The sequence below is a fragment of the Euphorbia lathyris genome, chromosome 3 (genome assembly GCF_963576675.1).
Source record: "Euphorbia lathyris chromosome 3, ddEupLath1.1, whole genome shotgun sequence".
Taxonomy (NCBI): Eukaryota; Viridiplantae; Streptophyta; class Magnoliopsida; order Malpighiales; family Euphorbiaceae; genus Euphorbia; species Euphorbia lathyris.
Window position 1 is genome coordinate 71,849,840 of NC_088912.1, and position 13,918 is coordinate 71,863,757.

The window sequence follows — 13,918 nt, forward strand, 5'->3', positions numbered from 1 at the left end:
TTGACACATATTTTGAGAAGACTCAAGTCAATAACGGCACTCATTTGTAACGCGTGTCGCTATTGACTACCATACGGTGTGTGGGAACGCGATACGTCGTGTGGGAGCAGTCATGTCTCTTTATTCGCGTTCAAATCAATCCTAAAAACCTAAATATTTTCACTTCTCACGTCATCTTCTCGAGCTCGCCTCCTCACTTAGTGTTTGTCTAGGTCTTCATCTTTTTTAGCTCTCTTTAATCTTCATCTTCTCTAGCTCGCCTTGAACCCTTCATCTTTGTCTTCGTCTTCTCCAGCTCATCCTCATCTTCTCCAAATCGACTAGTACAGATTGTGGTTCAGATTCTAGCTCAGCATGTGGTGTACATTGAGGTTCAGATTCCTCAAACAATGAGCAATCTTCAAAATCAAGTGATTCAACATCGCCAAAGCTCCCTACATCATCTTCTGAACTCTCCACATAATCCCTATATATCCCATAAACATATCATCCTCATTAGTATCATACTCTTCTTCATCACCTTCACCATCATTAACATAAACATCTCCACTAGCATCACTTACAGATCCATTATCAGATTCATGTATATCAAGCCTCATATCATGCCTGCCTCATCAACTCCTAGATTATACCCCACCTCATCAGCCCCTGCCTCATCTACACTTTCATCACTTACAACAGGCCTTACATATTTATATCCACTAGTGGTCTAAGAGCTTCAAAGTAAATATTCCATTCTGGATGATCTTTGTTAGCTACACACATGAAGGCTACATTCTTATCATCCTTTATCTCTTCATAGCGACTTCACTTATCAAACAAATCACATAATACCACATACGACATCTATGTCTAAACGCCAGGTCCTTATAATACCCTAATAGTTGAAAATAAGACAACAAGTCTCTATCCATATCCAGCTCTGCTATATTCCCCCTAATATACTGCATAGAATCATCATAGGATGACCAATTGCCCCCAAAATGAAGCACTGGTGTTATCCAATCAGCCATACTCTGATGAAAATAAAAAGTTCATACATTAAGTATATATACCAATCATCGAATCATAAAATCACAACATGCATACATCATATGCAAAGAATATGAGAGAGACAAAAAAAAATCCTAAATTTGTAAAAAAAGGTACACAAAAACATATAGGTATGACCTACAAACAGTAATGAAACAAAATAAAAAACCCTAAATTGCACAACAGAAACAAAAACGATAACTTTGATAAGGTAGCTTTTCATACCTTGTATGATACGTCAATCTAAGTATGCAGACCAAAAAATTATTGCCAACTTCTTTATTTTCGAAGCTACAACGGTGCTTTGTAATGCAAAACTCAGACTTGAAAGGTTCGCTTTGTTGCTCTTTATATTATTTTTTTTATTAACTATACTACCCCTTGCCACGTAAGCAAACTTAACGGATAGAAGACAGTTGTCGCGATTTTGGTAACGACGCAAACCATAGGCACCCATCTGTAAATGATGAAACGAGATGACATCTATTTAAAATTAACCTTTATTTTTTTTGTCAACCCATGAGGTAACCCTAGAGGGTTCGTAACAATATGGCGGCACCTTTAAGCCATGTTCACATCCAGACTAATCACCATTCGCTGGTTGGTAAACACCTCAAATGTATGGGACAACTGATCCAAGGATTTAAGATTGCTCCATGTCCAAAGTCAAGTTTGAATCCTCACTCTTAGTTAAGTGTGGAAGAGCCCTTAACGTTTAACCACATCCATTGGGTTCAAGGAAGGAACTTATGGATTAGTTGTTAATAACCAATCTAATCCATAGGCACTATAGAATTAGATTGAATTTGCTATTAATCAGTGTTATCAGAACCAGACCGGACATCAAATCGGATTGGTAACTGGGTCACGGGTCACTTGGTCGGACCGAATGGCTCGGATTGGTCGAACCGGATGACGTAATAAATAAATAAATAAATAAATAATATTTATATATATTAAATATATATAACTAATTTAAAATTATTTTTATACATTATATATATCCAAAACAAATTATAAACAATATTTGGTTTGTTATTTTTTTGTTAATTTGAGTCTTAAATATATGACGAATAAATTAAGTTCAGAATAAATTGAAATATATCAACGTATTCTATGTCATGAGATCTTTTTAAAAATATATTATAAACTCAAAACGGACAAGTGATGAATGAGAAATTGATGCTCAAAGTGAACGACTTAAAATGGTTTGGAAGAGGATAAAAGAAAATTAAGCATTCACATCCCACATAGGAAAGAAATGAGAAACTTCACTAGTTTATAAGTAAATGATGTTTAAAAGCCTTTAACTAATTACTAGGGAAAATGCTCTCTCACGCGCAGGGGGGTGCAATTGTTTAACTGTCGGGTTAGGGGCGCACCCGCCCGACATGGACGACGCGAATGCCGCATCGTAATTAGGTCCCTTAACTTGGCTAGTTTTGCTCATTTTTTCCCTTTATTTAATTTTTTCAAAGGCTCAAAATTTTTTTTTTTTCAAACCCAGCCCCGCCCAATTCATTTCAAAATTTGTTTTTGCGCCCCAGCTTAAAAATACAGCCCGCCCAATTCATTCTTTCCGCCTGAAATTCAGTCAACAGCCCGCCCAAAAAAATTTCCCAGCCTAAATCTAGCGACCCGGGGTCACCCCGGTTCCTGGCCTGACCGCCGGGTCCCGGGTCAATCCCGGGTCTCGCCGGTTTTTTGAACATCCAAAAAACCGGACAGGCTCGGACCGACTTCCTCACCGGTTCCCGGTTCGACCGGCCGGTCCGGTCCGAGCCTGATAACATTGCTATTAATAACCAATCCATTGAACAATTTAATGCAACCTATTAGTTTAGCTAGATTAGATTAAGTAATTCAATCAACATATTCAAATCTAATCTAAATTAAAAAATTTCAATATACCAACTTAAAATAAATGAAAAAAATGTAAAAAATGAAAAAGATTTGAAAACATAAAAGAAAGACAAAATGTGAAAAAACAAGAAAGAAATGGAAAAACTTCAAAAACGAAAAGAATAAAAAACGTGAAGAACGGAAAAATAAATCTAATAGTTGAAATCTCTCTCGTTTCTTTTCTTTTCTAGTTTAAACTAGTTTTTGGCCCGTGCGATGCACGGATTCATCTTAATATATAAATATTAATAAAAATACAATCTAATAATTACAATTAATGACATAAATGTGTTATATAAATTAAATATTATTATTTCATTTTCACATTTACTTTAAATAATATTTTTATAGATAAATATAATAATAAAATAAAAACTAATATATTATATTATATTTTTTATCAGTAAAAAAGGAGGAAGTGACACCTCAGTTCCATCATTACAGTTTTATATTATATATAGATATGTAGAGAATTAGAGAGATTTTAGGGATTAATTTAAATTCTGTAGTACTCTTAGATATATGGGATAAAATAATCTTTTTATAGATAAATATACATAATAAAATTAAAATTAATATATTAAATTTTTTATCACTAAAAAAGGAGGAAGTGACACCTCAGTTCCATCGTTATTGTTTTATATTATATATAGATGTGTAGAGAATTAGAGAGATTTTAGGGATTAATTTAAATTCTGTAGAACTCTTAGATATAGTACGGATACAATAATCTTTTTATAGATAAATATATATAATAAAATTAAAATTAATATATTAAATTTTTTATCACTAAAAAAGGAGGAAGTGACACCCCAGTTCCATTGTTACTGTTTTATATTATATATAGATAGATGTGTAGAGAATTAGAGAGATTTTAGGGATTAATTTAAATTCTGTAGAACTCTTAGATATAGTACGGATACAATAATCTTTTTATAGATAAATATATATAATAAAATTAAAATTAATATATTAAATTTTTTGTCACTAAAAAAGGAAGAAGTGACACCTCAGTTCCATCGTTACTGTTTTATATTATATATAGATTAGAGAGATTTTAGGGATTAATTTAAATTCTGTAGAACTCTTAGATATAGTACGGATAAAATAATCTTTTTATAGATAAATATATATAATAAAATTAAAATTAATATATTAAATTTTTTATCACTAAAAAAGGAGGAAGTGACACCTCAGTTCCATTGTTACTGTTTTATATTATATATAGATAGATGTGTAGAGAATTAGAGAGATTTTAGGGATTAATTTAAATTCTGTAGAACTCTTAGATATAGTACGGATACAATAATCTTTTTATAGATAAATATATATAATAAAATTAAAATTAATATATTAAATTTTTTGTCACTAAAAAAAGGAGGAAGTGACACCTCAGTTCCATCGTTACTGTTTTATATTATATATAGATGTGTAGAGAATTAGAGAGATTTTAGGGATTAATTTAAATTCTGTAGAACTCTTAGATATAGTACGGATACAATAATCTTTTTATAGATAAATATATATAATAAAATTAAAATTAATATATTAAATTTTTTATCAGTAAAAAAGGAGGAAGTGACACCTCAGTTCCATCGTTACTGTTTTATATTATATATAGATGTTTGGATACCAGCCAATCCATATAAAATTTTATTGGGCTTGGTTATAAAACCAAGCCCATAGAATAAAGAAATGAGTAAGATTGAATTGAGTTGGATTACTAGATTCACCACCAGCCAATTTTGTGAATTGCGTAGAAAATAAATTTAGCAGGGAATGAGAGATATTGATAGGGAGTGACAGATTGTTTGGACTGGCAAAGGTCTCAAAGGGTCTACGGAATTAAAAGAAAATCTATCATGATTTTTTTTTTTTTTTTTTTTTTTTTTTACTTTTCAAATAACCCCTACTCTTGTAATTAGGTTCCTAATTCACTCTAATGGTGTCAATTTTTTCTTTTATATTTGTGTCCAATTTTATAATGTCAGTCTGCAAGAAAATATAATGTTCTCAATTGTCTATCCCTTTAAATTAAAGGACACATGGTATAATATCTTATTTTAATACTATTATCTTTAGTTAAAAGGTAAAGTCTATAAAAAAAATCTATCAAAAAAAAAAGTCTATAAAAAAAATGTGACTGAGTTTTTCATTTTATCAAAATGATGACCGAAGTTTTTCGTTTTCCTAAAAACTAGGATCTTAAAATTAAAATGACAATTGACGAACGTAAAATTAAAAAATTCAAATACTTGAAGATATTTTTTGAAACTTTAATTCTTTAACTTTTTAATTTGAGTTCATTTAAATGTTGTTTAGTGAGGAGAGAGAAAATGAATGTTTTAGAAAGAATTTTTTTTTGAAATGATGATTTTGAAAAACAAAAAATTTGGCTCCATAATAAATATGGTACTAAACAACTTTAATTTTTGGAATTTTTCATTTTGAAGTCGTTAACAATAATGTTTATAGTGTCAAACTAAAAAGTTTTCGCCTCCAGGTTGAGGAGTTACTCGGAATGCTGTCAAGATATCAGTATCTTTGGTTTCATATTCAGAAGTATAATAAGTCAATTTATAATCTTTAACACCAACCTTGAATCTAACACAAACTAAAAAACTCAATTACTTTTTAGAATTTTTTATATAAAATGATTTACCTTAATTAAATTAAAATAATTATATAGCCTGTGATAAATTAAATGGATTTACAAATTGTTGCTGTTTGCAATTGCTAATAAATAACTTCTTTAGATTTGAATGGATGTTCCCATTGTTTTTATCATATTATAGTCATATTATAGAATAAATATGAATAAAGAATTCTTTTGTCAAGAAACTCAACACCACTATTTTTGAAGAATTTGGAGTCAGGCCTTCTTATCGCACTATTACGGATACAAAAATAATGAGAAAAATTGTATTCAATTGTCAACTGCTCCTATCGGAAATAGGGTTGACTACGAATTCGAATTTTGAATACTCGAAGGATCGATTTTTTTTCTTTTTTTTTCTTTTTCGTTATTCATAATTAAAAAGAAAAAAAAAAGAAAAAAAAAAGTGAATAGCCAAGATTCTGAAAAAGTTTGGGAATTGACCACAAAAATATCAATAACCCTTTTTCATTCTCATCCTCTTATTATGAATGTTTGTTATATAGTCCCTCAATATTAAAGAATAACAATAACTTTTATTATATTCTAGAAAGTCTCACAACGTTTTTTCTTCTTCTCATGGAAACGCTTATATCTTTAATGGATGAACAAGTAAGTATAATAAAAAAGCAAAAAAGAATAAAATCTTACAAGAACTATAAAGGCACTAAAACGACTATAAAGAGCAAAAATAACCATAAAAGGTATTAAAAACTCAAAAGAATCCTTTTATCGTAAATCTACATTCATAGAAAAGCATATGCAATCCACTTGATACAGATTAAAGTCGTCTGAGAGTTTTAATCGTAAACTCACAAAGATATTTCTTCTCTAGCTAAACTAGAAGGAGTTAATCCCGGGTTTTACGGTCTGAATCCGTAGGAAAACAAAGATTCCCCATTGTTGAAGGTTTCAAACCTTAACAAAAGCTTCACAAAGAAGATGATTAATTTGTATTTGATAAAAGTTAACTATTACAATGACAAAGAGATGAATTTATATCATCTAAAATCTAATTGCCAAATTACAATAAAGGGTAAAGAACATAACTACTTACAATAATAAGATAAGGGTAAAATGGGTTGAAAGTAAAGGGGTGGCATGGATGGTAAATAGGGAGTGACATGGGTTATAAATAAGGAGTGACAGGATTGTAATTAAGGAGGAAGCTGGAGTAAGAAGCAAGTTCCTTAAAATGAAGGTACGCGGAGCGTGCATAATTCTACGCCCCGCGTGGATTGGTCTCTGAACTTTCTCCAGATCATTTCTTCTTTCACGCGGAGCGTGTTTTCCCTCTACACGGAGCGTGCCTAATCCAAGCCCCGCGTAGATGACCTCTTGGACTTTTCTCCGGATCAACCCTCCAAGTACGCGGAGCGTGCCTGAGCTGTTGTGTGGCACTGTTTTGGTCTCCTTACTCGCTTGTTGCTCGTGCTTGGTTCTTCCTCTGACTTCCCTTGTCCGTACCCGGTCCTAGGGAGAGATGCTCCGCATCACCACTCATCATCATTTAAGCTGATATGAATGTGAATCTTTTTTTTTTTGTAACCACGTAGATCCATTGATCTTCAAACAAGATAAACCGTTTCTGCTCGTGCTAAATTCGAAAAAGGTATAAACAAAAGAATAATAGAGAGTAGATACAATTCAGACGAATAAAGAGATCAGAAGAAATATATGAACACAGACAAAAAAAAAAAAACAAAGCAAATCTAATCCGGTGGGAGGAGGGAGAAAGAAAACAAACTTTCCTCCCAACAATATTTTCTCTTTCTATATTTAAAGGAGTGTACGAGTATATTCTAGAATTTCATTATTGTCCGATATTTCCTTATTAATATTTTAATTCATTTTAATAAATAAAAAGTTAGTTTCACTTAGAAATAGAAACGCTATTAATCTCAAATACAAATATTAGAGGTAAAAAATAATTGAATTGTTGATTAGAGTTTTTAACATTAAAAATGATATTAGAAAAATTAAACAGGTGAATTTGATATTGCTTAAAAACATGTTAATACGTAAAAATTGGGTGTCCGCTATGGTTACTTTGCTTTTTACAAAGTACCGTAAAATTGTCTACTTATGTCGCAAAATAAAATATAAGGCTTAAATTAATTTAATAAAAAGGTAAAATATATGAATATCATAATTAAGTAAAAATTACAACTAAGTTATATTATCAAATTTAATTTTTAATATATTATTATTTTTTATATATTATGATTTTATACAATAATTTGAAAATTTTAGACTTTAATTGATAAATCATAAACTTAAAAAAAAATATTCTAAACTTCTAATTTATAAATTCTGATTTTTAAAATATATTAGTAATTTGATACGGTTGTAAATAGTTTTAAAAAAAATGAATTTCTGTGTAATTTTTCCTGACCAATTGCTTTTTTGTTCTTTTTTTTTCCAGAAAAAAGAAAGAAATAGAGAAAAATGACGGACATATATTGTGTTGGGTTGGTTTATTTATTCCAAAGCATATTTAGTGGGGTACCCAATAGTTAGTCAAATATGATTATGATTTTGTTTTTCTTTTTTTACTTTATAGGGTTTATCTAGTCATACATTCACTATGTTTTTTAAATTATATCTTTTAAGATAAGGAAGTCTTAAATTATTTTGATTTTGCCAGAATATTGGTATAAATATTTTCAACATATGATCACTTTGTTAATTTTCTTATAATTAACATTAAAAGTACGAATTGTTTTGGAATAAATTATTAAATATTCTTTCATTTTTAAAATAATAAATATTTTCAAATAAAAGTATTTCCTTATATAGATATCCTTCACAAACTGAGTAACAAAAAATTTAAAATTTAGCCCATTATTATTTTTGCAAGCATCCCATTAGTTTTTTAAGTAGCCCATTAGTTTATTCATATAAAAGTTTATGCGTATTATTTGTATAGGTTATGTGTATTTATTAATATGATCTTTTTTTTTTTTTGAAGGAATTAATATGATCTTTAATTGCTTAAAGTAAGACTATATTTTTTGCATGCATTAGGAATGTTTGAAATGGTCCCTATCCTTCGAAGACAATTATCAGGGTTGATGTGGATTTAATTATTTTTATTTGAATCATAGAGTGAGGATTCAAATCAAATAAATCTGAATTTAACAGTGAATAACCAAATATTATATCATATAATCAAAATTTGTACTGAAATAAATAAATAATAAAATTGAAGCGGAGGGCATAGTCTTATAGAAGTAGAAAAAGATATAAACCTAAATGATGATAAAAAAAGTCATGAAATGGAGAAATTAGGAGAAGTTACTCTCTTAATTAGGTGAAATGAAATGAAAATATATACAGATCACCTAATTATTTGATCAATGGTCAATAGAAGTGGTAAAGTAATATTGACATTCATGTAACAAGACTGACTATAATCACATCTTTAGAAAATGAAATTTAAAGAGAATAAAAACCCTCATCAGCATGACGAAAGATAACACTAACAACCATTGGTAATCATTTTATGTGGTGCTTAATTAAAAAAGATGGATGCTCCACACCCCAATTCATCATAAAAGATAGATAGATCCATGTAGTATAAAGATCACGAGACCTGGATTGGACCCATTCATATCTAGACATCCATAATCACATTTTTGCATTGTGACACGCATGCCACATAGCAACTGCACTTTGCTCATCAACTAGTAATCTTATATTAAGCATCGGGTCTTCCATGTCACTCAGAGGACTCCCAATTCACATTTGGACACGTGTATTGTGTCCCCACGTAATAATTAAAATAGTGTGGCCTCTTATAATATACGTGGATCCATGTTACACGTGTCAAAATATGTATGGAAGGTGCTTCATTTGACATGGAGAATCCGGTCCTTCTAATAATTTGCCCATCAACTAAACATTTTGAGAGAACAATATTATGTATGCAATTGCTAAAGTTGATTCAGCATTATTTAACTATAACTAATTTAAACTAATAAGCTCATGCCATGGGTTATATTTTGAATTCAGTTTAGAGAGTACATGATCCGATCTTCTATAATGGGCCGAATGTCTAAAACATACTTATAGAACGTACTAAATCCAGTAGTGTTCACGTGGATTCTAATGACAAAATGAATTTGATTATTCACCGTTCGATCTAGACTTATAAATTTTTTAAAGTGGAGATTCAAAGAATCCTAAAACTTAAATTTAATAAGGCTTGATCTAACGGTGAATGACGTCATTAGGGTCCATATGAACACAACTGCATATCAAATCAAGTCCTATTTTATTTAAGAATCTGATACTAGTAAATATTGCTCATATTTTAGCGGCATCTTTTTGGCATTCTGTTAGCCTTCAAAAATAAATATTTATTTTTATAAAAAGCATATAGTTAACTTATAATACAAAATAAAAGAAGAAAGAAAAAAAAAGTTCCACATGCAACGTGGAATAAAACAATTTTTCTAAACCTATAGGTTTGTATGGGTAGCTTGCCAAAACTTCTGCCCAAAAATTACTTAATTGATACAGTGTGTGGTCTATGCCACACGTCGTCGCTGTGTGAAACAATTTTCAGCTATGAGGCATACACAAATGCAAGCCACACGCCGTGTGGCTTTGCCCACAAGCCGTGTGGTTTGGAATTCCAGCAAAAGTTTCACACATTGGCTCCACGACATGGAACATTCGGCACGCAACAATGGACACTGAACCGAACCAAACTCACACTTGAAGTCTAAACTCCTTACTCACACCTATGCACAACCACAAAACCATTCCCAAACCAAGAAGTAAGAGTTAGTGGGGTAATGTGGCAAGGTAGATGAGTGAAAGTAGGAGGGAGTTGAGGAAAGCCAATTAGTAGGCTGATGTGGCAGGGTAGTGGGCAAATTCTGAGAGAAAAACAAGGGTAGTGGGCAGCTAACACAACTAACCAACCTTCTAAAAAACTATAAATAACATCCTAAGTTTTCATTCCAAATCACCATCACCAACTCCAAAAGTACCTACTTAAATGTCAAGTTCTTAGATTCTTAGCTTTTTTCTTCATAGCTCCTAGTTCCAATTTTGCTTTTCAAGCTTGTTCTTAGTTTCAATTCAATGCTTTAGCAATTTATTTTCATGTTTTTCATATTCAATTCACAGTTCTCATCAATTCATTAACTAAAAGTCCATTTACAATCACTTTTTCTAGCTTTTATTGGTTTCTGTCTAGTAATTTTCCATTCTCATTTCCAACCCTTCATTGTATGTTTTTGCTCTCGACTTCTTCTAAATATTTATTCCTGGGTTCCTGAAGTTCAATTTAGCCATTGATTTTACTCAATTTCGTGTTCGTAAACTCTCATACAAGTCATCCAAAGTTTGGTCCAAATTTGCCTCTGACTTGAACCACATGTCCTATTTTCAATTCACTCAAACATCGCTTGAATCATAAATTTGTTAACAATATCCACCCCGTGCTTTGCCAACCGATCGTGGTGTTCATGAATCCTGGACCAACATTAATCCAACACCTCACCGAGATAGCCAATTGCGGCTCCGAATTTATCGTTGATTTTTTTTATTTCATTTCCTTTATTGTAATTATTGCATTTCAATTCCTATTCATAGTATTGATTTGTTCTACGTTCATTAAATTGGTTTAGCTGTATGTTACTATGGAAATACTTCAATTGTAATCATCTTAATTATTTGCTTTAAACACATGTATTCAGACCCATATTTATATCAATAAATATCCCTTTTTACCAAATATTGTGTCAATTTTTATTTTTCTTTATTTACTCGTCTTTAGTTTATCCGCAATAGCTTAAAAAAGATTAATTATCTAGTAAAGTTTTATAACGGCGCTAGAGGCCCAAGAGAGACTTTTTAATGCTTGCGTCTCTCGCCAATCGCTTCATTTAGATTTCAAGTTTTTGCACGTAAATCCATAAACTTAACCATACATATTAATTGAGAAGTAACTTCTGTGGCAAGCCCGCATCCTAACCACACGTGACAATATTGAAAATTAGCATATTCGCGAAATATCGCTAACACATTCTTTCCCACTTTACTAAAGAAGTAGTTGTTGGTCCCGAGTGATTAGTTCCAGGGGGGTTAGGAACTAATATAACTTTTTCGTTTAATTATGCTGACTTAATATAATTCTTTAAGTAACTTAAATTAGTTTAGGTCAACACGACCGAGAGATGTAAGACAGCTTTAGTCAGATGCTGACTAGAACTGTTTTACACGTGAGTTGGGAATTGACACTTGAGGTCAGTTTCCAACTCAGCACCAGATTACTCAGTGTCAGCTTTTATGATTTATATACTGAGAAATTTAATCAACCAACACTTACAAATATATATTGAGAGAGAGTTAGAAATTACCCAGCACGACTTATCCTGGTTCGGCCTCTCCGCCTACGTCCAGTCCCCAGAGTCCCTCCGGGTTTTTTCAATCCAATACTGAGCTCTTTAAAGGTAGAGCACAAACCGTTTACAAGGCAATTGAATATGCAAGGGTACATTCCTCTATTCGTCTACTCAACTCCTACTGAGCGCTATAACCAAACACTCAGATTTCTCTACCACTGAGTACTTAAAACCGAGTACTCAGCATAACTCTCTCAATTTTACAATTGATACAAACTTGTTCTTTCTAGATGAAGAACACTTTAGATGATTACAAAATCAATCTAGCTTTTACACAGAAATGGAAGTTTGGTGTAAGATCTTTTTCTTGTTTGAATGTGCTTTTTATGATTCTCTTTTTCTCTTTTCTTTTTCAGCAATCGGCAAAGGATCCAAGAAAGAACTTGTCCTTTTATAGTTGAGGTCTGAAGCTGTAATGAGGGCTATGGTGAAGGAGGGCTGCGAACATCTTCTTTTGTGTTTTGTATTTGTTGTTGTGCGTTTGAGGAGAAGAGATTAGGTTTACAAAATCTTAAATGTTTTCATTTTTTTTATAAAATTATATTATTAAATTACAATTAATAAATATATAATTATATAATATATTTAATAAAAATATATATGTTAATCGGGTCGGGCCGGGCCGGCCGGATATAAAATGTGTAAAGTCCAAGCCCGCCCAGTTTTTGACGGCTTGTACAGGCTTGGGCCGGGCCGGGCCTGAATACATTCTCATGTGTCCAAGCCCGGTTAAATGGGCCTAGGCCTGGGCCGGGCGGGTGGGCTCATCACCCCATGCCCAGGTCTAGTTTCAAGTCTTTTGACTAATGTGGAAAACATCTCAAATGTTTCATCCTTGCTACTCAGCAAGATGATCCAAGTATACCTAAAGAAATCGTCTACAATGACTAAGGAAAATTTCTTACCGCCCAAGCTGAGTGCCTGGACAGGTCCGAAAAGGTCCAAATGTAGTAATTCCAATGGGCGCTTGGTTGAGACAACATTTTTACTTTGAAAAGACTTTTTCATTTGTTTACCATGCTGACAAGCATTACATAACTAATCTTTCTCAAATCTAAGTCTGGGCAATCCCTCAACTAATTGCTTTCTTGCTAGTTTGGCAAGGAGGTCCATGCTTACATGACCAAGTCTCCTATACCATAGCCAGGAGTTGTCTTCCTTTGACACTAAGCATATATTTTTTTGAAAAATTCTTTTCCAAACTCAATATGTATACATTGTCAACACGAGGGGCAGTTAAAATCAAATTGTTTGTTTTTCCCTCGAGTATCTGACACTCAGTGGCATCAAATACAATCTTTCTACCGCTGTCACATAGCTGGGCTACGCTCAATAGGTTATATTTGAGACCCCTGACTAAGGAGACTGACTCAATAGTAGGGTTACCTCCGATAGTACCTGAACCGACTATCTTGCCCTTTTTATTATCTCCGAAGCTTACACTTCCACCTCGTTTACGCTCAAGTGTGATGAATTGAGTTTCATCACCAGTCATGTGCCTCGAGCATGCGCTGTCAATATACCAAAGCTTTGACTTCTACACGCACCTCAAGCTCACCTGCATTTTGAATCATTCATCTTTAGGTACCCAATTCTTTTTGGGTCCTCGTTGGTTAGCATAGACAGGTGCTACATCATGTTTTAATTTGTGACGACATATATTTATTGTGTGGCCAGCTTTACCACAGAAGTCACAATAGGTCACCCTTTGAGGGTGATTTTGTTTCTGGTCAGCATGATTGTTCTGAGCATGCCAACATACGTTAGTAGTATGGCCTTTCTTTCTGTAGAAGTCATATTGGACATTCCGCCAAGTATACCAACACACATCAATGGTGTGCCCTCTTTTCCCACAACAGACACACTGCTTGAGCCGTTTATGCTGACCAGTACCTTGATACTCAGTATT